Genomic DNA, 23,856 nt, shown 5'->3' with positions numbered 1-23,856 from the left:
GTGGCTCCTGCAATCTGCCATCAAAATGTTGGCAGGCGAGTTTTGTTTTCCAGGGAAAAGCGCCGTTGTTTGTGTTTGGGGGCCTGTGGGTGGGAGTGGCCGGCTGGCTCCTTAGAATCCACGATACGCAGGATGGTTCCCAGACCTGAGGTGGCACCAGTGCCAAGTCGGGCTGGTTTGATAGTACCAAGTGCGTCCTGCAATCTGCCATCCAGAAGCGGGGCAGCTTACTTTTGTTTGCCAGGGAAACGGGCCGAGCTTTTTGTCTGGGGGCCTATGGCTGGGAGTGAGCGGCTGGCTCCTGAAAAGCTACGATAGGCAGAATGGTGAGCAGACCCATGGTGGCACAAGTGCCAAGTTGGGCTGGTTTGATAGCACCAAGTGGCTCCTGCAATCTGCCATCAAAAAGTTGGCAGGCGAGTTTTGTTTTCCAGGGAAAAGCGCCGTTGTTTCTGTTTGGGGGCCTATGTCTGGGAGTGGCCGGCTGGCTCCTTAGAATCCACGATACGCACCATAGTTCCCAGACCAGAGGTGGCACCAGTGCCAAGTCGGGCTGGTTTGATAGTACCGAGTGCGTCCTACAATCTGCCATCCAGAAGCGGGACAGCTTGCTTTTGTTTGCCAGGGAAACGGGTCGAGATTTGTGTCTGGGGGCCTATGGCTGGGAGTGACCGGCTAGGTCCTGAAAAGCTAAGGTAGGCAGGATGGTGACCAGACCCATGGTGGCACCAGTGCCAAGTTGGGCTGGTTTGATAGTACCAAGTGGCTCCTGCAATCTGCCATCAAAAAGTTGGCAGGCGAGTTTTGTTTTCCAGGGAAAAGCGCCGTTGTTTGTGTTTGGGGGCCTTTGGCTGGGAGTGGCCGGCTGGCTCCTTAGAATCCACGATACGCAGCATGGTTCCCAGACCAGAGGTGGCACCAGTGCCAAGTCGGGCTGGTTTTATAGTACCAAGTGGTTCCTGCAATCTGCCATCCAGAAGCGGGGCAGCTTACTTTTGTTTGCCAGTGAAACGGGCCGAGGTTTTTGTCTGGGAGCCTATGGCTGGGAGTGACCGCCTGGCTCCTGAAAAGCTACGATAGGCAGGATGGTGACCAGACCCATGGTGGCACCAGTGCCAAGTTGGGCTGATTAGATAGTAGCAAGTGGCTCCTGCAATCTGCCATCAAAAAGTTGTCAGGCGAGTTTTGTTTTCCAGGGAAAAGCGCCGTTGTTTGTGTTTGGGGGCCTGTGGCTGGGAGTGGCCGGCTGGCTCCTTAGAATCCACGATACGCAGCATGGTTCCCAGACCAGAGATGGCTCCAGTTCCAAGTCGGGCTATTTGATGGTGAAAATTGGTTCCTGCAATCTGCCATCCAGAAGCGGGGCAGCTTACTTTGGTTTGCCAGGGAAAAGGGCAGAGCATTGTGTCTGGGCGCCTATGGCTGGGAGTGACCGGCTGGCTCCTGAAAAGCTACGATAAGCAGGATGGTGACCAGACCCATGGTGGCACCAGTGCCAAGTTGGGCTGATTTGATAGTACCAAGTGGCTCCTGCAATCTGCCATCAAAAAGTTGGCCGGCGAATTTTGTTTTCCAGGGAAAAGCGCTGTGGATTGTGTTTGGGGGCCTGTGGCTGGGAGTGGCCGGCTGGATCCTTATAATCCACGATACGCAGCATGGTTCCCAGACCCAAGGTGGCACCAGTGCCAAGTTGGGCTGGTTTGATAGTACCAAGTGGCTCTGGCATTCTGCCATCAAAAAGTTGGCAGACGAGTTTTGTTTTCCAGGGAAAAGCGCCGTTGTTTTTGTTTGGGGGCCTGTGGCTGGGAGTGGACGGATGGCTAATTAGAATCCACGATAGGCAGGATGGTGACCAGACCTGAGGTGGCACCAGTGCCAAGTCGGGCTAGTTTGATGGTGCAAAGTGGCTCCTGCAATCTGCCATCCAGAAGCGGGGTAGCTTACTTTTGTTTGCCAGGGAAACGGGCCGAGTTTTGTGTCTGGGGGCCTATGGCTGGGAGTGACCGGCTGGCTCCTGAAAAGCTACGATAGGCAGGATGGTGACCAGACCCATGGTGGCACCAGTCCCAAGTTGGGCTGATTTGATAGCAGCAAGTGGCTCCTGCAATCTGCCATCAAAAAGTTGGCAGGCGAGTTTTGTTTTCCAGGGAAAAGCGCCGTTGTTTGTGTCTGGGGGCCTGGGGCTGGAGTGGCCGGCTGGATCCTTACAATGAACGATACGCAGGATGGTTCCCAGACCTGAGGTGGCACCAGTGCCAAGTCGGGCTAGTTTGATGGTGCAAAGTGGCTCCTGCAATCTGCCATCCAGAAGCGGGGTAGCTTACTTTTCTTTGTCAGGGAAACGGTCTGAGGTTTTTCTCTGGGGGCCTACGGCAAGGAGGGACCGGCTGGCTCCTGAAAAGCTACGATAGGCAGGATGGTGACCAGACCCATGGTGGCACCAGTCCCAAGTGGGGCTGATTTGATAGTACCAAGTGGCTCCTGCAATCTGCCGTCAAAATTTGGCAGGCGAGTTTTGTTTTCCAGGGAAAAGCGCCGTTGTTTGTGTTTGGGGGCCTGTGGCTGGGAGTGGCCGGCTGGCTCCTTAGAATCCACGATACGCAGGATGGTTCCCAGACCTGAGGTGGCACCAGTGCCAAGTCGGGCTGGTTTGATAGTACTAAATAGCTCCTGCAATCTGCCATCCAGAAGCGGGGCAGCTTACTTTTGTTTGCCAGGGAAACGGGCCGAGGTTTTTGTCTGGGGGCCTATGGCTGCGAGTGACCGTCTGGCTCCTGAAAAGCTACGATAGGCAGGATGGTGAGCAGACCCATGGTGGCACCAGTGCCAAGTTGAGCTGGTTTGATAGTACCAAGTGGCTCCTGCAATCTGCCATCAAAAAGTTGGCAGGCGAGTTTTGTTTTCCAGGGAAAAGCGCCGTTGTTTGTGTTTGGGTGCCTATGGCTGGGAGTGGCCGGCTGGCTCCTTAGAATCCACGATACGCACCATAGTTCCCAGACCAGAGGTGGCACCAGTGCCAAGTCGGGCTGGTTTGATAGTACCAAGTGCGTCCTACAATCTGCCATCCAGAAGCGGGGCAGCTTACTTTTGTTTGCCAGGGAAACGGGCCGAGCTTTGTGTCTGGGGGCCTATGGCTGGGAGTGACCGGCTGGCTCCTGAAAAGCTACGATAGGCAGGATGGTGACCAGACCCATGGTGGCACCAGTGCCAAGTTGGGCTGATTTGATAGCAGCAAGTGGCTCCTGCAATCTGCCATCAAAATATCGGCAGGCGGGTTTGTTTTCCAGGGAAAAGCGCTGTGGTTTGTGTTTGGGGGCCTGTGGCTGGGAGTGACCGGCTGGCTCCTTAGAATCCACGATACGCAGGATGGTTCCCAGACCCAAGGTGGCACCAGTGCCAAGTTGGGCTGGTTTGATAGTACCAAGTGGCTCCTGCAATCTGCCATCCAGAAGCGGGGCAGCTTACTTTTGTTTGCCAGGGAAACGGGCCGAGCTTTGTGTCTGGGGGCCTATGGCTGGGAGTGACCGGCTGGCTCCTGAAAAGCTAAGATAGGCAGGATGGTGACCAGACCCATGGTGGCACCAGTGTCAAGTTGGGCTGGTTTGATAGTACCAAGTGGCTCCTGCAATCTGCCATCAAAAATTTGGCAGGCGAGTTTTGTTTTCCAGGGAAAAGCGCCGTTGTTTTTGTTTGGGGGCCTGTGGCTGGGAGTGGCCGGCTGGCTCCTTAGAATCCACGATACGCAGCATGGTTCCCAGACCAGAGGTGGCACCAGTGCCAAGTCGGGCTGGTTTTATAGTACCAAGTGGTTCCTGCAATCTGCCATCCAGAAGCGGGGCAGCTTACTTTGGTTTGCCAGGGAAAAGGGCAGAGCATTGTGTCTGGGCGCCTATGGCTGGGAGTGACCGGCTGGCTCCTGAAAAGCTACGATAAGCAGGATGGTGACCAGACCCATGGTGGCACTAGTGCCAAGTTGGGCTGATTTGATAGTACCAAGTGGCTCCTGCAATCTGCCATCAAAAAGTTGGCCGGCGAATTTTGTTTTCCAGGGAAAAGCGCTGTGGTTTGTGTTTGGGGGCCTGTGGCTGGGAGTGGCCGGCTGGCTCCTTATAGTCCACGATACGCAGCATGGTTCCCAGACCCAAGGTGGCACCAGTGCCAAGTTGGGCTGGTTTGATAGTACCAAGTGGCTCTGGCAATCTGCCATCAAAAAGTTGGCAGACGAGTTTTGTTTTCCAGGGAAAAGCGCCGTTGTTCTTTTTTGGGGGCCTGTGGCTGGGAGTGGACGGATGGCTAATTAGAATCCACGATAGGCAGGATGGTGACCAGACCCATGGTGGCACCAGTGCCAAGTTGGTCTGATTTGATAAAACCAAGTGGCTCCTGCAATCTCCCATCAAAAAGTTGGCAGGAGAGTTTTGTTTCCCAGGGAAAAGCGCCGTTGTTTGTGTTTGGGGGCCTGTGGCTGGGAGTGGCCGGCTGGCTCCTTAGAATCCACGATACGCAGCATGGTATCCAGACCCAAGGTGGCACCAGTGCCAAGTTTTGCTGGTTTGATAGTACCAAGTGGTTCCTGCAATCTGCCATCCAGAAGCAGGGCAGCTTACTTTTGTATGCCAGGGAAACGGGCCGAGGTTTTTGTCTGGGGGCCTATGGCTGGGAGTGACCGGCTGGCTCCTGAAAAGTTACGATAGGCAGGATGGTGACCAGACCCATGGTGGCACCAGTCCCAAGTTGGGCTGATTTGATAGTACCAAGTGGCTCCTGCAATCTGCCGTCAAAATTTGGCAGGCGAGTTTTGTTTTCCAGGGAAAAGCGCCGTTGTTTGTGTTTGGGGGCCTGTGGCTGGGAGTGGCCGGCTGGCTCCTTAGAATCCACGATACGCAGGATGGTTCCCAGACCTGAGGTGGCACCAGTGCCAAGTCGGGCTGGTTTGATAGTACTAAATAGCTCCTGCAATCTGCCATCCAGAAGCGGGGCAGCTTACTTTTGTTTGCCAGGGAAACGGGCCGAGGTTTTTGTCTGGGGGCCTATGGCTGCCAGTGACCGTCTGGCTCCTGAAAAGCTACGATAGGCAGGATGGTGAGCAGACCCATGGTGGCACCAGTGCCAAGTTGAGCTGGTTTGATAGTACCAAGTGGCTCCTGCAATCTGCCATCAAAAAGTTGTCAGGCGAGTTTTGTTTTCCAGGGAAAAGCGCCGTTGTTTGTGTTTGGGTGCCTATGGCTGGGAGTGGCCGGCTGGCTCCTTAGAATCCACGATACGCACCATAGTTCCCAGACCAGAGGTGGCACCAGTGCCAAGTCGGGCTGGTTTGATAGTACCAAGTGCGTCCTACAATCTGCCATCCAGAAGCGGGGCAGCTTACTTTTGTTTGCCAGGGAAACGGGCCGAGCTTTGTGTCTGGGGGCCTATGACTGGGAGTGACCGGCTGGCTCCTGAAAAGATACGATAGGCAGGATGGTGACCAGACCCATGGTGGCACCAGTGCCAAGTTGGGCTGATTTGATAGCAGCAAGTGGCTCCTGCAATCTGCCATCAAAATGTCGGCAGGCGGGTTTGTTTTCCAGGGAAAAGCGCTGTGGTTTGTGTTTGGGGGCCTGTGGCTGGGAGTGACCGGCTGGCTCCTTAGAATCCACGATACGCAGGATGGTTCCCAGACCCAAGGTGGCACCAGTGCCAAGTTGGGCTGGTTTGATAGTACCAAGTGGCTCCTGCAATCTGCCATCCAGAAGCGGGGCAGCTTACTTTTGTTTGCCAGGGAAACGGGCCGAGCTTTGTGTCTGGGGGCCTATGGCTGGGAGTGACCGGCTGGCTCCTGAAAAGCTAAGATAGGCAGGATGGTGACCAGACCCATGGTGGCACCAGTGTCAAGTTGGGCTGGTTTGATAGTACCAAGTGGCTCCTGCAATCTGCCATCAAAAATTTGGCAGGCGAGTTTTGTTTTCCAGGGAAAAGCGCCGTTGTTTTTGTTTGGGGGCCTGTGGCTGGGAGTGGCCGGCTGGCTCCTTAGAATCCACGATACGCAGCATGGTTCCCAGACCAGAGGTGGCACCAGTGCCAAGTCGGGCTGGTTTTATAGTACCAAGTGGTTCCTGCAATCTGCCATCCAGAAGCGGGGCAGCTTACTTTGGTTTGCCAGGGAAAAGGGCAGAGCATTGTGTCTGGGCGCCTATGGCTGGGAGTGACCGGCTGGCTCCTGAAAAGCTACGATAAGCAGGATGGTGACCAGACCCATGGTGGCACTAGTGCCAAGTTGGGCTGATTTGATAGTACCAAGTGGCTCCTGCAATCTGCCATCAAAAAGTTGGCCGGCGAATTTTGTTTTCCAGGGAAAAGCGCTGTGGTTTGTGTTTGGGGGCCTGTGGCTGGGAGTGGCCGGCTGGCTCCTTATAATCCACGATACGCAGCATGGTTCCCAGACCCAAGGTGGCACCAGTGCCAAGTTGGGCTGGTTTGATAGTACCCAGTGGCTCTGGCAATCTGCCATCAAAAAGTTGGCAGACGAGTTTTGTTTTCCAGGGAAAAGCGCCGTTGTTTTTGTTTGGGGGCCTGTGGCTAGGAGTGGACGGATGGCTAATTAGAATCCACGATAGGCAGGATGGTGACCAGACCCATGGTGGCACCAGTGCCAAGTCGGGCTGGTTTGATAGTACCAAGTGGCTCCGGCAATCTGCCATCCAGAAGCGGGATAACTTACTTTTGTTTGTCAGGGAAACGGGCCGAGGTTTGTGTCTGGGGGCCTATGACTGGGAGTGACCGGCTGGCTCCTGAAAAGATACGATAGGCAGGATGGTGACCAGACCCATGGTGGCACCAGTGCCAAGTTGGGCTGATTTGATAGCAGCAAGTGGCTCCTGCAATCTGCCATCAAAATGTCGGCAGGCGGGTTTGTTTTCCAGGGAAAAGCGCTGTGGTTTGTGTTTGGGGGCCTGTGGCTGGGAGTGACCGGCTGGCTCCTTAGAATCCACGATACGCAGGATGGTTCCCAGACCCAAGGTGGCACCAGTGCCAAGTTGGGCTGGTTTGATAGTACCAAGTGGCTCCTGCAATCTGCCATCCAGAAGCGGGGCAGCTTACTTTTGTTTGCCAGGGAAACGGGCCGAGCTTTGTGTCTGGGGGCCTATGGCTGGGAGTGACCGGCTGGCTCCTGAAAAGCTAAGATAGGCAGGATGGTGACCAGACCCATGGTGGCACCAGTGTCAAGTTGGGCTGGTTTGATAGTACCAAGTGGCTCCTGCAATCTGCCATCAAATATTTGGCAGGCGAGTTTTGTTTTCCAGGGAAAAGCGCCGTTGTTTTTGTTTGGGGGCCTGTGGCTGGGAGTGGCCGGCTGGCTCCTTAGAATCCACGATACGCAGCATGGTTCCCAGACCAGAGGTGGCACCAGTGCCAAGTCGGGCTGGTTTTATAGTACCAAGTGGTTCCTGCAATCTGCCATCCAGAAGCGGGGCAGCTTACTTTGGTTTGCCAGGGAAAAGGGCAGAGCATTGTGTCTGGGCGCCTATGGCTGGGAGTGACCGGCTGGCTCCTGAAAAGCTACGATAAGCAGGATGGTGACCAGACCCATGGTGGCACTAGTGCCAAGTTGGGCTGATTTGATAGTACCAAGTGGCTCCTGCAATCTGCCATCAAAAAGTTGGCCGGCGAATTTTGTTTTCCAGGGAAAAGCGCTGTGGTTTGTGTTTGGGGGCCTGTGGCTGGGAGTGGCCGGCTGGCTCCTTATAATCCACGATACGCAGCATGGTTCACAGACCCAAGGTGGCACCAGTGCCAAGTTGGGCTGGTTTGATAGTACCCAGTGGCTCTGGCAATCTGCCATCAAAAAGTTGGCAGACGAGTTTTGTTTTCCAGGGAAAAGCGCCGTTGTTTTTGTTTGGGGGCCTGTGGCTAGGAGTGGACGGATGGCTAATTAGAATCCACGATAGGCAGGATGGTGACCAGACCCATGGTGGCACCAGTGCCAAGTTGGGCTGGTTTGATAGTACCAAGTGGCTCCGGCAATCTGCCATCAAGAAGCGGGATAACTTACTTTTGTTTGTCAGGGAAACGGGCCGAGGTTTGTGTCTGGGGGCCTATGGCTGGGAGTGACCGGCTGGCTCCTGAAAAGCTACGATAGGCAGGATGGTGACCAGACCCATGGTGGCACCAGTGCCAAGTTGGTCTGATTAGATAGTACCAAGTGGCTCCTGCAATCTCCCATCAAAAATTTGGCAGGAGAGTTTTGTTTCCCAGGGAAAAGCGCCGTTGTTTGTGTTTGGGGGCCTGTGGCTGGGAGTGGCCGGCTGGCTCCTTAGAATCCACGATACGCAGCATGGTATCCAGACCCAAGGTGGCACCAGTGCCAAGTTTTGCTGGTTTGATAGTACCAAGTGGTTCCTGCAATCTGCCATCCAGAAGCAGGGCAGCTTACTTTTGTATGCCAGGGAAACGGGCCGAGGTTTTTGTCTGGGGGCCTATGGCTGGGAGTGACCGGCTGGCTCCTGAAAAGCTACGATAGGCAGGATGGTGACCAGACCCATGGTGGCGCCAGTCCCAAGTTGGGCTGATTTGATAGTACCAAGTGGCTCCTGCAATCTGCCGTCAAAATTTGGCAGGCGAGTTTTGTTTTCCAGGGAAAAGCGCCGTTGTTTGTGTTTGGGCGCCTGTGGCTGGGAGTGGCCGGCTGGCTCCTTAGAATCCACGATACTCAGGATGGTTCCCAGACCTGAGGTGGCACCAGTGCCAAGTCGGGCTGGTTTGATAGTACTAAATAGCTCCTGCAATCTGCCATGCAGAAGCGGGGCAGCTTACTTTTGTTTGCCAGGGAAACGGGCCGAGGTTTGTGTCTGGGGGCCTATGGCTGCGAGTGACCGTCTGGCTCCTGAAAAGCTACGATAGGCAGGATGGTGAGCAGACCCATGGTGGCACCAGTGCCAAGTTGAGCTGGTTTGATAGTACCAAGTGGCTCCTGCAATCTGCCATCAAAAAGTTGGCAGGCGAGTTTTGTTTTCCAGGGAAAAGCGCCGTTGTTTGTGTTTGGGTGCCTATGGCTGGGAGTGGCCGGCTGGCTCCTTAGAATTCACGATACGCACCATGGTTCCCAGACCAGAGGTGGCACCAGTGCCAAGTTGGGCTGGTTTGATAGTACCAAGTGCGTCCTACAATCTGCCATCCAGAAGCGGGGCAGCTTACTTTTGTTTGCCAGGGAAACGGGCCGAGATTTGTGTCTGGTTGCCTATGGCTGAGAGTGACCGGCTGGCTCCTGAAAAGCTACGATAGGCAGGATGGTGACCAGACCCATGGTGGCACCAGTGCCAAGTTGGGCTGATTTGATAGTAGCAAGTGGCTCCTGCAATCTGCCATCAAAATGTCGGCAGGCGGGTTTTGTTTTCCAGGGAAAAGCGCTGTGGTTTGTGTTCGGGGGCCTGTGGCTGGGAGTGACCGGCTGGCTCCTTAGAATCCACGATACGCAGGATGGTTCCCAGACCCAAGGTGGCACCAGTGCCAAGTTGGGCTGGTTTGATAGTACCAAGTGGCTCCTGCAATCTGCCATCCAGAAGCGGGGCAGCTTACTTTTGTTTGCCAGGGAAACGGGCCGAGGTTTGTGTCTGGGGGCCTATGGCTGGGAGTGACCGGCTGGCTCCGGAAAAGCTAAGATAGGCAGGATGGTGACCAGACCCATGGTGGCACCAGTGCCAAGTTGGGCTGATTTGATAGTACCAAGTGGCTCCTGCAATCTGCCATCAAAATGTTGGCAGGCGAGTTTTGTTTTCCAGGGAAAAGCGCCGTTGTTTTTGTTTGGGGGCCTGTGGCTGGGAGTGGCCGGCTGGCTCCTTAGAATCCACGATATGCAGCATGGTTCCCAGACCAGAGGTGGCACCAGTGCCAAGTTGGGCTGGTTTGATAGTACCAAGTGCGTCCTGCAATCTGCCATCCAGAAGCGGGGTAGCTTACTTTTGTTTGCCAGGGAAACGGGCCGAGGTTTGTGTCTCGGGGCCTATGGCTGGGAGTGACCGGCTGGCTCCTGAAAAGCTACGATAGGCAGGATGGTGACCAGACCCATGGTGGCACCAGTGCCAAGTTGGGCTGGTTTGATAGTACCAAGTGGCTCCTGCAATCTGCCATCAAAAAGTTGGCAGGCGAGTTTGTTATCCAGGGAAATGCGCCGTTGTTTGTGTTTGGGGGCCTGTGGCTGGGAGTGGCCGGCTGGCTCCTTAGAATCCACGATACGCAGGATGGTTCCCAGACCAGAGGTGGCACCAGTGCCAAGTCGGGCTGGTTTGATGGTGAAAAGTGGCTCCTGCAATCTGCCATCCAGTAGCGGAATAACTTACTTTTGTTTGCCAGGGAAACGGTCCGAGCTTTTTGTCTGGTGGCCTATGGCTGGGAGTGACCGGCTGGCTCCTGAAAAGCTACGATAGGCAGGATGGTGACCAGACCCATGGTGGCACCAGTGTCAAGTTGGGCTGGTTTGATAGTACCCAGTGGCTCCGGCAATCTGCCATCAAAATTTGGCAGGCGAGTTTTGTTTTCCAGGGAAAAGCGCCGTTGATTTTGTTTGGGGGCCTGTGGCTGGGAGTGGACGGATGGCTAATTAGAATCCACGATACGCAGGATGGTTCCCAGACCAGAGGTGGCACCAGTGCCAAGTCGGGCTGGTTTGATGGTGCAAAGTGGCTCCTGCAATGTGCCATCCAGAAGCGGGGTAGCTTATTTTTCTTTGCCAGGGAAACGGGCCGAGGTTTTTGTCTGGGGGCCTATGGCTTGGAGTGACCGGCTGGCTCCTGAAAAGCTACGATAGGCAGGATGGTGACCAGACCCATGGTGGCACCAGTGCCAAGTTGGGCTGGTTTGATAGTACCAAGTGGCTCCTGCAATCTGCCATCAAAATGTTGGCAGGCGAGTTTTGTTTTCCAGGGAAAAGCGCCGTTGTTTGTGTTTGGGGGCCTGTGGCTGGGAGTGGCCGGCTGGCTGCTTAGAATCCACGATACGCAGGATGGTTCCCAGACCAGAGGTGGCACCAGTGCCAAGTCGGGCTGGTTTGATAATACCTAGTGGATCCTGCAATCTGCCATCCAGAAGCGGGACAGCTTACTTTTGTTTGCCAGGGAAACGGGCCGAGCTTTGTGTCACGGGGCCTATGGCTGGGAGTGACCGTCTAGGTCCTGAAAAGCTACGATAGGCAGGATGGTGACCAGACCCATGGTGGCACCAGTGCCAAGTTGGGCTGGTTTGATAGTACCAAGTGGCTCCTGCAATCTGCCATCAAAAAGTTGGCAGGCGAGTTTTGTTTTCCAGGGAAAAGCGCCGTTGTTTGTGTTTGGAGGCCTGTGGCTGGGAGTGGCCGGCTTGCTAATTGGAATCCACGATACACAGCATGGTTCCCAGACCAGAGGTGGCACCAGTGCCAAGTTGGGCTGGTTTGATGGTGCAAAGTGGCTCCTGCAATCTGCCATCCAGAAGCGGGGCAGCTTACTTTTGTTTGCCAGGGAAACGGGCCGAGGTTTTTCTCTGGGGGCCTATGGCTGGGAGTGACCGGCTGGCGCCTGAACACCTACGATAGGCAGGATGGTGACCAGACCCATGGTGGCACCAGTGCCAAGATGGGCTGATTTGATAGTAGCAAGCGGCTCCTGCAATCTGCCATCAAAATGTTGGCAGGCGAGTTTTGTTTTCCAGGGAAAAGCGCCGTTGTTTGTGTTTGGGGGCCTGTGGCTGGGAGTGGACGGATGGCTCCTTAGAATCCACGATACGCAGCATGGTTCCCAGACCAGAGGTGGCACCAGTGCCAAGTCGGGCTGGTTTGATAGTACCAAGTGGCTCCGGAAATCTGCCATCCAGAAGCGGGGCAGCTTACTTTTGTTTGCCAGGGAAACGGGCCGAGCTTTGTGTCTGGGCGCCTATGGCTGGGAGTGACCTGCTAGGTCCTGAAAAGCTACGATAGGCAGGATGGTGACCAGACCCATGGTGGCACCAGTGCCAAGTTGGGCTGATTTGACAGTACCAAGTGGCTCCTGCAATCTGCCATCTAAAAGTTGGCAGGCGAGTTTTGTTTTCCAGGGAAAAGCGCCGTTGTTTGTGTCTGGGGGCCTGTGGCTGGAGTGGCCGGCTGGCTCCTTAGAATGAACGATACGCAGGATGGTTCCCAGACCTGAGGTGGCACCAGTGCCAAGTCGGGCTAGATTGATGGTGCAAAGTGGCTCCTGCAATCTGCCATCCAGAAGCGGGGTAGCTTACTTTTGTTTGCCAGGGAAACGGGCCGAGGTTTTTCTCTGGGGGCCTATGGCAGGGAGGGACCGGCTGGCTCCTGAAAAGCTACGATAGGCAGGATGGTGACCAGATCCATGGTGGCACCAGTGCCAAGTTGGGCTGGTTTGATAGTACCAAGTGGCTCCTGCAATCTGCCATCAAAATGTTGGCAGGCGAGTTTTGTTTTCCAGGGAAAAGCGCCGTTGTTTGTGTTTGGGGGCCTGTGGCTGGGAGTGGACGGATGGCTCCTTAGAACCACGATACGCAGGATGGTTCCCAGACCAGAGGTGGCACCAGTGCCAAGTCGGGCTGGTTTGATAGTACCAAGTTGTTCCTGCAATCTGCCATCCAGAAGCGGGGCAGCTTACTTTTGTATGCCAGGGAAACGGGCCGAGGTTTTTGTCTGGGGGCCTATAGCTGGGAGTTACCGTCTGGCTCCTGAAAAGCTACGATAGGCAGGATGGTGACCAAACGCATGGTGGCACCAGTGCCAAGTTGGGCTGATTTGATAGTACCAAGTGGCTCCTGCAATCTGCCATCAAAATGTTGGCAGGTGAGTTTTGTTTTCCAGGGAAAAGCGCCGTTGTTTGTGTTTGGGGGCCTGTGGCTGGGAGTGGCCGGCTGGCTCCTTAGAATCCACGATACGCAGGATGGTTCCCAGACCAGAGGTGGCACCAGTGCCAAGTCGGGCTGGTTTGATACTACCAAGTGCGTCCTGCAATCTGCCATCCAGAAGCGGGGCAGCTTACTTTTGTTTGCCAGGGAAACGGGGCGAGGTTTGTGTCTGGGGGCCTATGCCTGCGAGTGACCGGCTGGCTCCTGAAAAGCTACGATAGGCAGGATGGTGACCAGACCCATGGTGGCACCAGTGCCAAGTTGGGCTGGTTTGATAGTACCAAGTGGCTCCTGCAATCTGCCATCAAAAAGTTGGCAGGCGAGTTTTGTTTTCCAGGGAAAAGCGCCGTTGTTTGTGTTTGGGGGCCTGTGTCTGGGAGTGGACGGATGGCTCCTTAGAATCCACGATACGCAGCATGGTTCCCAGACCAGAGGTGGCACCAGTGCCAAGTCGGGCTAGTTTGATGGTGCAAAGTGGCTCCTGCAATCTGCCATCCAGAAGCGGGGTAGCTTACTTTTGTTTGCCAGGGAAACGGGCCGAGGTTTGTGTCTGGGGGCCTATGGCTGGGAGTGACCGGCTGGCTCCTGAAAAGCTACGATAGGCAGGATGGTGACCAGACCCATGGTGGCACCAGTGCCAAGTTGGGCTGATTTGATAGCAGCAAGTGGCTCCTGCAATCTGCCATCAAAATGTCGGCAGGCGGGTTTGTTTTCCAGGGAAAAGCGCTGTGGTTTGTGTTTGGGGGCCTGTGGCTGGGAGTGACCGGCTGGCTCCTTAGAATCCACGATACGCAGGATGGTTCCCAGACCCAAGGTGGCACCAGTGCCAAGTTGGGCTGGTTTGATAGTACCAAGTGGCTCCTGCAATCTGCCATCCAGAAGCGGGGCAGCTTACTTTTGTTTGCCAGGGAAACGGGCCGAGCTTTGTGTCTGGGGGCCTATGGCTGGGAGTGACCGGCTGGCTCCTGAAAAGCTAAGATAGGCAGGATGGTGACCAGACCCATGGTGGCACCAGTGTCAAGTTGGGCTGGTTTGATAGTACCAAGTGGCTCCTGCAATCTGCCATCAAATATTTGGCAGGCGAGTTTTGTTTTCCAGGGAAAAGCGCCGTTGTTTTTGCTTGGGGGCCTGTGGCTGGGAGTGGCCGGCTGGCTCCTTAGAATCCACGATACGCAGCATGGTTCCCAGACCAGAGGTGGCACCAGTGCCAAGTCGGGCTGGTTTTATAGTACCAAGTGGTTCCTGCAATCTGCCATCCAGAAGCGGGGCAGCTTACTTTGGTTTGCCAGGGAAAAGGGCAGAGCATTGTGTCTGGGCGCCTATGGCTGGCAGTGACCGGCTGGCTCCTGAAAAGCTACGATAAGCAGGATGGTGACCAGACCCATGGTGGCACTAGTGCCAAGTTGGGCTGATTTGATAGTACCAAGTGGCTCCTGCAATCTGCCATCAAAAAGTTGGCCGGCGAATTTTGTTTTCCAGGGAAAAGCGCTGTGGTTTGTGTTTGGGGGCCTGTGGCTGGGAGTGGCCGGCTGGCTCCTTATAATCCACGATACGCAGCATGGTTCCCAGACCCAAGGTGGCACCAGTGCCAAGTTGGGCTGGTTTGATAGTACCCAGTGGCTCTGGCAATCTGCCATCAAAAAGTTGGCAGACGAGTTTTGTTTTCCAGGGAAAAGCGCCGTTGTTTTTGTTTGGGGGCCTGTGGCTAGGAGTGGACGGATGGCTAATTAGAATCCACGATAGGCAGGATGGTGACCAGACCCATGGTGGCACCAGTGCCAAGTTGGGCTGGTTTGATAGTACCAAGTGGCTCCGGCAATCTGCCATCCAGAAGCGGGATAACTTACTTTTGTTTGTCAGGGAAACGGGCCGAGGTTTGTGTCTGGGGGCCTATGGCTGGGAGTGACCGGCTGGCTCCTGAAAAGCTACGATAGGCAGGATGGTGACCAGACCCATGGTGGCACCAGTGCCAAGTTGGTCTGATTAGATAGTACCAAGTGGCTCCTGCAATCTCCCATCAAAAATTTGGCAGGAGAGTTTTGTTTCCCAGGGAAAAGCGCCGTTGTTTGTGTTTGGGGGCCTGTGGCTGGGAGTGGCCGGCTGGCTCCTTAGAATCCACGATACGCAGCATGGTATCCAGACCCAAGGTGGCACCAGTGCCAAGTTTTGCTGGTTTGATAGTACCAAGTGGTTCCTGCAATCTGCCATCCAGAAGCAGGGCAGCTTACTTTTGTATGCCAGGGAAACGGGCCGAGGTTTTTGTCTGGGGGCCTATGGCTGGGAGTGACCGGCTGGCTCCTGAAAAGCTACGATAGGCAGGATGGTGACCAGACCCATGGTGGCGCCAGTCCCAAGTTGGTCTGATTTGATAGTACCAAGTGGCTCCTGCAATCTGCCGTCAAAATTTGGCAGGCGAGTTTTGTTTTCCAGGGAAAAGCGCCGTTGTTTGTGTTTGGGCGCCTGTGGCTGGGAGTGGCCGGCTGGCTCCTTAGAATCCACGATACGCAGGATGGTTCCCAGACCTGAGGTGGCACCAGTGCCAAGTCGGGCTGGTTTGATAGTACTAAATAGCTCCTGCAATCTGCCATGCAGAAGCGGGGCAGCTTACTTTTGTTTGCCAGGGAAACGGGCCGAGGTTTGTGTCTGGGGGCCTATGGCTGCGAGTGACCGTCTGGCTCCTGAAAAGCTACGATAGGCAGGATGGTGAGCAGACCCATGGTGGCACCAGTGCCAAGTTGAGCTGGTTTGATAGTACCAAGTGGCTCCTGCAATCTGCCATCAAAAAGTTGGCAGGCGAGTTTTGTTTTCCAGGGAAAAGCGCCGTTGTTTGTGTTTGGGTGCCTATGGCTGGGAGTGGCCGGCTGGCTCCTTAGAATTCACGATACGCACCATGGTTCCCAGACCAGAGGTGGCACCAGTGCCAAGTTGGGCTGGTTTGATAGTACCAAGTGCGTCCTACAATCTGCCATCCAGATGCGGGGCAGCTTACTTTTGTTTGCCAGGGAAACGGGCCGAGCTTTGTGTCTGGGGGCCTATGGCTGAGAGTGACCGGCTGGCTCCTGAAAAGCTACGATAGGCAGGATGGTGACCAGACCCATGGTGGCACCAGTGCCAAGTTGGGCTGATTTGATAGTAGCAAGTGGCTCCTGCAATCTGCCATCAAAATGTCGGCAGGCGGGTTTTGTTTTCCAGGGAAAAGCGCTGTGGTTTGTGTTCGGGGGCCTGTGGCTGGGAGTGACCGGCTGGCTCCTTAAAATCCACGATACGCAGGATGGTTCCCAGACCCAAGGTGGCACCAGTGCCAAGTTGGGCTGGTTTGATAGTACCAAGTGGCTCCTGCAATCTGCCATCCAGAAGCGGGGCAGCTTACTTTTGTTTGCCAGGGAAACGGGCCGAGGTTTGTGTCTGGGGGCCTATGGCTGGGAGTGACCGGCTGGCTCCGGAAAAGCTAAGATAGGCAGGATGGTGACCAGACCCATGGTGGCACCAGTGCCAAGTTGGGCTGATTTGATAGTACCAAGTGGCTCCTGCAATCTGCCATCAAAATGTTGGCAGGCGAGTTTTGTTTTCCAGGGAAAAGCGCCGTTGTTTTTGTTTGGGGGCCTGTGGCTGGGAGTGGCCGGCTGGCTCCTTAGAATCCACGATACGCAGCATGGTTCCCAGACCAGAGGTGGCACCAGTGCCAAGTTGGGCTGGTTTGATAGTACCAAGTGCGTCCTGCAATCTGCCATCCAGAAGCGGGGTAGCTTACTTTTGTTTGCCAGGGAAACGGGCCGAGGTTTGTGTCTGGGGGCCTATGGCTGGGAGTGACCGGCTGGCTCCTGAAAAGCTACGATAGGCAGGATGGTGACCAGACCCATGGTGGCACCAGTGCCAAGTTGGGCTGGTTTGATAGTACCAAGTGGCTCCTGCAATCTGCCATCAAAAAGTTGGCAGGCGAGTTTGTTATCCAGGGAAATGCGCCGTTGTTTGTGTTTGGGGGCCTGTGGCTGGGAGTGGCCGGCTGGCTCCTTAGAATCCACGATACGCAGCATGGTTCCCAGACCAGAGGTGGCACCAGTGCCAAGTCGGGCTGGTTTGATGGTGAAAAGTGGCTCCTGCAATCTGCCATCCAATAGCGGAATAACTTACTTTTGTTTGCCAGGGAAACGGGCCGAGCTTTTTGTCTGGGGGCCTATGGCTGGGAGTGACCGGCTGGCTCCTGAAAAGCTACGATAGGCAGGATGGTGACCAGACCCATGGTGGCACCAGTGTCAAGTTGGGCTGGTTTGATAGTACCCAGTGGCTCCGGCAATCTGCCATCAAAATTTGGCAGGCGAGTTTTGTTTTCCAGGGAAAAGCGCCGTTGATTTTGTTTGGGGGCCTGTGGCTGGGAGTGGACGGATGGCTAATTAGAATCCACGATACGCAGGATGGTTCCCAGACCAGAGGTGGCACCAGTGCCAAGTCGGGCTGGTTTGATGGTGCAAAGTGGCTCCTGCAATGTGCCATCCAGAAGCGGGGTAGCTTATTTTTCTTTGCCAGGGAAACGGGCCGAGGTTTTTGTCTGGGGGCCTATGGCTGGGAGTGACCGGCTGGCTCCTGAAAAGCTACGATAGGCAGGATGGTGACCAGACCCATGGTGGCACCAGTGCCAAGTTGGGCTGGTTTGATAGTACCAAGTGGCTCCTGCAATCTGCCATCAAAATGTTGGCAGGCGAGTTTTGTTTTCCAGGGAAAAGCGCCGTTGTTTGTGTTTGGGGGCCTGTGGCTGGGAGTGGCCGGCTGGCTCCTTAGAATCCACGATACGCAGGATGGTTCCCAGACCAGAGGTGGCACCAGTGCCAAGTCGGGCTGGTTTGATAATACCTAGTGGATCCTGCAATCTGCCATCCAGAAGCGGGACAGCTTACTTTTGTTTGCCAGGGAAACGGGCCGAGCTTTGTGTCACGGGGCCTATGGCTGGGAGTGACCGTCTAGGTCCTGAAAAGCTACGATAGGCAGGATGGTGACCAGACCCATGGTGGCACCAGTGCCAAGTTGGGCTGGTTTGATAGTACCAAGTGGCTCCTGCAATCTGCCATCAAAAAGTTGGCAGGCGAGTTTTGTTTTCCAGGGAAAAGCGCCGTTGTTTGTGTTTGGAGGCCTGTGGCTGGGAGTGGCCGGCTTGCTAATTGGAATCCACGATACACAGCATGGTTCCCAGACCAGAGGTGGCACCAGTGCCAAGTTGGGCTGGTTTGATGGTGCAAAGTGGCTCCTGCAATCTGCCATCCAGAAGCGGGGCAGCTTACTTTTGTTTGCCAGGGAAACGGGCCGAGGTTTTTCTCTGGGGGCCTATGGCTGGGAGTGACCGGCTGGCGCCTGAACACCTACGATAGGCAGGATGGTGACCAGACCCATGGTGGCACCAGTGCCAAGATGGGCTGATTTGATAGTAGCAAGCGGCTCCTGCAATCTGCCATCAAAATGTTGGCAGGCGAGTTTTGTTTTCCAGGGAAAAGCGCCGTTGTTTGTGTTTGGGGGCCTGTGGCTGGGAGTGGACGGATGGCTCCTTAGAATCCACGATACGCAGCATGGTTCCCAGACCAGAGGTGGCACCAGTGCCAAGTCGGGCTGGTTTGATAGTACCAAGTGCTCCGGAAATCTGCCATCCAGAAGCGGGGCAGCTTACTTTTGTTTGCCAGGGAAACGGGCCGAGCTTTGTGTCTGGGCGCCTATGGCTGGGAGTGACCGGCTGGCTCCTGAAAAGCTACGATAGGCAGGATGGTGACCAGACCCATGGTGGCACCAGTGTCAAGTTGGGCTGGTTTGATAGTACCCAGTGGCTCCGGCAATCTGCCATCAAAATTTGGCAGGCGAGTTTTGTTTTCCAGGGAAAAGCGCCGTTGATTTTGTTTGGGGGCCTGTGGCTGGGAGTGGACGGATGGCTAATTAGAATCCACGATACGCAGGATGGTTCCCAGACCAGAGGTGGCACCAGTGCCAAGTCGGGCTGGTTTGATGGTGCAAAGTGGCTCCTGCAATGTGCCATCCAGAAGCGGGGTAGCTTATTTTTCTTTGCCAGGGAAACGGGCCGAGGTTTTTGTCTGGGGGCCTATGGCTTGGAGTGACCGGCTGGCTCCTGAAAAGCTACGATAGGCAGGATGGTGACCAGACCCATGGTGGCACCAGTGCCAAGTTGGGCTGGTTTGATAGTACCAAGTGGCTCCTGCAATCTGCCATCAAAATGTTGGCAGGCGAGTTTTGTTTTCCAGGGAAAAGCGCCGTTGTTTGTGTTTGGGGGCCTGTGGCTGGGAGTGGCCGGCTGGCTGCTTAGAATCCACGATACGCAGGATGGTTCCCAGACCAGAGGTGGCACCAGTGCCAAGTCGGGCTGGTTTGATAATACCTAGTGGATCCTGCAATCTGCCATCCAGAAGCGGGACAGCTTACTTTTGTTTGCCAGGGAAACGGGCCGAGCTTTGTGTCACGGGGCCTATGGCTGGGAGTGACCGTCTAGGTCCTGAAAAGCTACGATAGGCAGGATGGTGACCAGACCCATGGTGGCACCAGTGCCAAGTTGGGCTGGTTTGATAGTAGCAAGTGGCTCCTGCAATCTGCCATCAAAAAGTTGGCAGGCGAGTTTTGTTTTCCAGGGAAAAGCGCCGTTGTTTGTGTTTGGAGGCCTGTGGCTGGGAGTGGCCGGCTTGCTAATTGGAATCCACGATACACAGCATGGTTCCCAGACCAGAGGTGGCACCAGTGCCAAGTTGGGCTGGTTTGATGGTGCAAAGTGGCTCCTGCAATCTGCCATCCAGAAGCGGGGCAGCTTACTTTTGTTTGCCAGGGAAACGGGCCGAGGTTTTTCTCTGGGGGCCTATGGCTGGGAGTGACCGGCTGGCGCCTGAACACCTACGATAGGCAGGATGGTGACCAGACCCATGGTGGCACCAGTGCCAAGATGGGCTGATTTGATAGTAGCAAGCGGCTCCTGCAATCTGCCATCAAAATGTTGGCAGGCGAGTTTTGTTTTCCAGGGAAAAGCGCCGTTGTTTGTGTTTGGGGGCCTGTGGCTGGGAGTGGACGGATGGCTCCTTAGAATCCACGATACGCAGCATGGTTCCCAGACCAGAGGTGGCACCAGTGCCAAGTCGGGCTGGTTTGATAGTACCAAGTGGCTCCGGAAATCTGCCATCCAGAAGCGGGGCAGCTTACTTTTGTTTGCCAGGGAAACGGGCCGAGCTTTGTGTCTGGGCGCCTATGGCTGGGAGTGACCTGCTAGGTCCTGAAAAGCTACGATAGGCAGGATGGTGACCAGACCCATGGTGGCACCAGTGCCAAGTTGGGCTGATTTGACAGTACCAAGTGGCTCCTGCAATCTGCCATCTAAAAGTTGGCAGGCGAGTTTTGTTTTCCAGGGAAAAGCGCCGTTGTTTGTGTCTGGGGGCCTGTGGCTGGAGTGGCCGGCTGGCTCCTTAGAATGAACGATACGCAGGATGGTTCCCAGACCTGAGGTGGCACCAGTGCCAAGTCGGGCTAGATTGATGGTGCAAAGTGGCTCCTGCAATCTGCCATCCAGAAGCGGGGTAGCTTACTTTTGTTTGCCAGGGAAACGGGACGAGGTTTTTCTCTGGGGGCCTATGGCAGGGAGGGACCGGCTGGCTCCTGAAAAGCTACGATAGGCAGGATGGTGACCAGATCCATGGTGGCACCAGTGCCAAGTTGGGCTGGTTTGATAGTACCAAGTGGCTCCTGCAATCTGCCATCAAAATGTTGGCAGGCGAGTTTTGTTTTCCAGGGAAAAGCGCCGTTGTTTGTGTTTGGGGGCCTGTGGCTGGGAGTGGACGGATGGCTCCTTAGAACCACGATACGCAGGATGGTTCCCAGACCAGAGGTGGCACCAGTGCCAAGTCGGGCTGGTTTGATAGTACCAAGTTGTTCCTGCAATCTGCCATCCAGAAGCGGGGCAGCTTACTTTTGTATGCCAGGGAAACGGGCCGAGGTTTTTGTCTGGGGGCCTATAGCTGGGAGTTACCGTCTGGCTCCTGAAAAGCTACGATAGGCAGGATGGTGACCAAACGCATGGTGGCACCAGTGCCAAGTTGGGCTGATTTGATAGTAGCAAGTGGCTCCTGCAATCTGCCATCAAAATGTTGGCAGGTGAGTTTTGTTTTCCCGGGAAAAGCGCCGTTGTTTGTGTTTGGGGGCCTGTGGCTGGGAGTGGCCGGCTGGCTCCTTAGAATCCACGATACGCAGGATGGTTCCCAGACCAGAGGTGGCACCAGTGCCAAGTCGGGCTGGTTTGATACTACCAAGTGCGTCCTGCAATCTGCCATCCAGAAGCGGGGCAGCTTACTTTTCTTTGCCAGGGAAACGGGGCGAGGTTTGTGTCTGGGGGCCTATGCCTGCGAGTGACCGGCTGGCTCCTGAAAAGCTACGATAGGCAGGATGGTGACCAGACCCATGGTGGCACCAGTGCCAAGTTGGGCTGGTTTGATAGTACCAAGTGGCTCCTGCAATCTGCCATCAAAAAGTTGGCAGGCGAGTTTTGTTTTCCAGGGAAAAGCGCCGTTGTTTGTGTTTGGGGGCCTGTGTCTGGGAGTGGACGGATGGCTCCTTAGAATCCACGATACGCAGCATGGTTCCCAGACCAGAGGTGGCACCAGTGCCAAGTCGGGCTAGTTTGATGGTGCAAAGTGGCTCCTGCAATCTGCCATCCAGAAGCGGGGTAGCTTACTTTTGTTTGCCAGGGAAACCGGCCGAGGTTTGTGTCTGGGGGCCTATGGCTGGGAGTGACCGGCTGGCTCCTGAAAAGCTACGATAGGCAGGATGGTGACCAGACCCATGGTGGCACCAGTGCCAAGTTGGGCTGATTTGATAGTACCAAGTGGCTCCTGCAATCTGCCATGAAAAAGTTGGCAGGCGAGTTTTGTTTTCCAGGGAAAAGCGCCGTTGTTTCTGTTTGGGGGCCTGTGGCTGGGAGTGGCCAGCGGGCTCCTTAGAATCCACGAGACGCGGCATGGTTCCCAGACCAGAGGTGGCACCAGTGCCAAGTTGGGCTGGTTTGATAGTACCAAGTGCGTCCTGCAATCTGCCATCCAGAAGCGGGGCAGCTTACTTTTGTTTGCCAGGGATACGGGCCGAGGTTTGTGTCTCAGGGCCTATGGCTGGGAGTGACCGCCTGGCTCCTGAAAAGCTACGATAGGCAGGATGGTGACCAGACCCATGGTGGCACCAGTGCCAAGTTGGGCTGGTTTGATAGTACCAAGTGGCTCCTGCAATCTGCCATCAAAAGTTGGCAGGCGAGTTTGTTATCCAGGGAAAAGCGCCGTTGTTTGTGTTTGGGGGCCTGTGGCAGGGAGTGGCCGGCTGGCTCCTTAGAATCCACGATACGCAGCATGGTTCCCAGACCAGAGGTGGCACCAGTGCCAAGTCGGGCTGGTTTGATGGTGAAAAGTGGCTCCTGCAATCTGCCATCCAGAAGCGGGATAACTTACTTTTGTTTGCCAGGGAAACGGGCCGAGGTTTTTGTCTGGGGGCCTATGGCTGGGAGTGACCGGCTGGCTCCTGAAAAGCTAAGATAGGCAGGATGGTGACCAGACCCATGGTGGCACCAGTGCCAAGTTGGGCTGGTTTGATAGTACCAAGTGGCTCCTGCAATCTGCCATCAAAATGTTGGCAGGCGAGTTTTGTTTTCCAGGGAAAAGTGCCGTTGTTTGTGTTTGGGGGCCTCTGGGTGGGAGTGACCGGCTGGCTCCTTAGAATCCACGATACGCAGCATGGTTCCCAGACCAGAGGTGGCACCAGTGCCAAGTCGGGCTGGTTTTATAGTACCAAGTGGTTCCTGCAATCTGCCATCCAGAAGCGGGGCAGCTTACTTTGGTTTGCCAGGGAAAAGGGCAGAGCATTGTGTCTGGGCGCCTATGGCTGGGAGTGACCGGCTGGCTCCTGAAAAGCTACGATAAGCAGGATGGTGACCAGACCCATGGTGGCACTAGTGCCAAGTTGGGCTGATTTGATAGTACCAAGTGGCTCCTGCAATCTGCCATCAAAAAGTTGGCCGGCGAATTTTGTTTTCCAGGGAAAAGCGCTGTGGTTTGTGTTTGGGGGCCTGTGGCTGGGAGTGGCCGGCTGGCTCCTTATAATCCACGATACGCAGCATGGTTCCCAGACCCAAGGTGGCACCAGTGCCAAGTTGGGCTGGTTTGATAGTACCAAGTGGCTCTGGCAATCTGCCATCAAAAAGTTGGCAGACGAGTTTTGTTTTCCAGGGAAAAGCGCCGTTGTTTTTTTTTGGGGGCCTGTGGCTGGGAGTGGACGGATGGCTAATTAGAATCCACGATAGGCAGGATGGTGACCAGACCCATGGTGGCACCAGTGCCAAGTTGGTCTGATTTGATAAAATCAAGTGGCTTCTGCAATCTCCCATCAAAAAGTTGGCAGGAGAGTTTTGTTTCCCAGGGAAAAGCGCCGTTGTTTGTGTTTGGGGGCCTGTGGCTGGGAGTGGCCGGCTGGCTCCTTAGAATCCACGATACGCAGCATGGTATCCAGACCCAAGGTGGCACCAGTGCCAAGTTTTGCTGGTTTGATAGTACCAAGTGGTTCCTGCAATCTGCCATCCAGAAGCAGGGCAGCTTACTTTTGTATGCCAGGGAAACGGGACGAGGTTTTTGTCTGGGGGCCTATGGCTGGGAGTGACCGGCTGGCTCCTGAAAAGCTACGATAGGCAGGATGGTGACCAGACCCATGGTGGCACCAGTCCCAAGTTGGGCTGATTTGATAGTACCAAGTGGCTCCTGCAATCTGCCGTCAAAATTTGGCAGGCGAGTTTTGTTTTCCAGGGAAAAGCGCCGTTGTTTGTGTTTGGGGGCCTGTGGCTGGGAGTGGCCGGCTGGCTCCTTAGAATCCACGATACGCAGGATGGTTCCCAGACCTGAGGTGGCACCAGTGCCAAGTCGGGCTGGTTTGATAGTACCAAGTGCGTCCTACAATCTGCCATCCAGAAGCGGGGCAGCTTACTTTTGTTTGCCAGGGAAACGGGCCGAGCTT

The sequence above is a fragment of the Melospiza melodia genome, chromosome 2 (genome assembly GCF_035770615.1).
Source record: "Melospiza melodia melodia isolate bMelMel2 chromosome 2, bMelMel2.pri, whole genome shotgun sequence".
NCBI lineage: Eukaryota > Metazoa > Chordata > Aves > Passeriformes > Passerellidae > Melospiza > Melospiza melodia.
The sequence above is the reverse complement of the archived record's forward strand: the minus strand, read 5'-3'. Positions refer to the sequence as shown.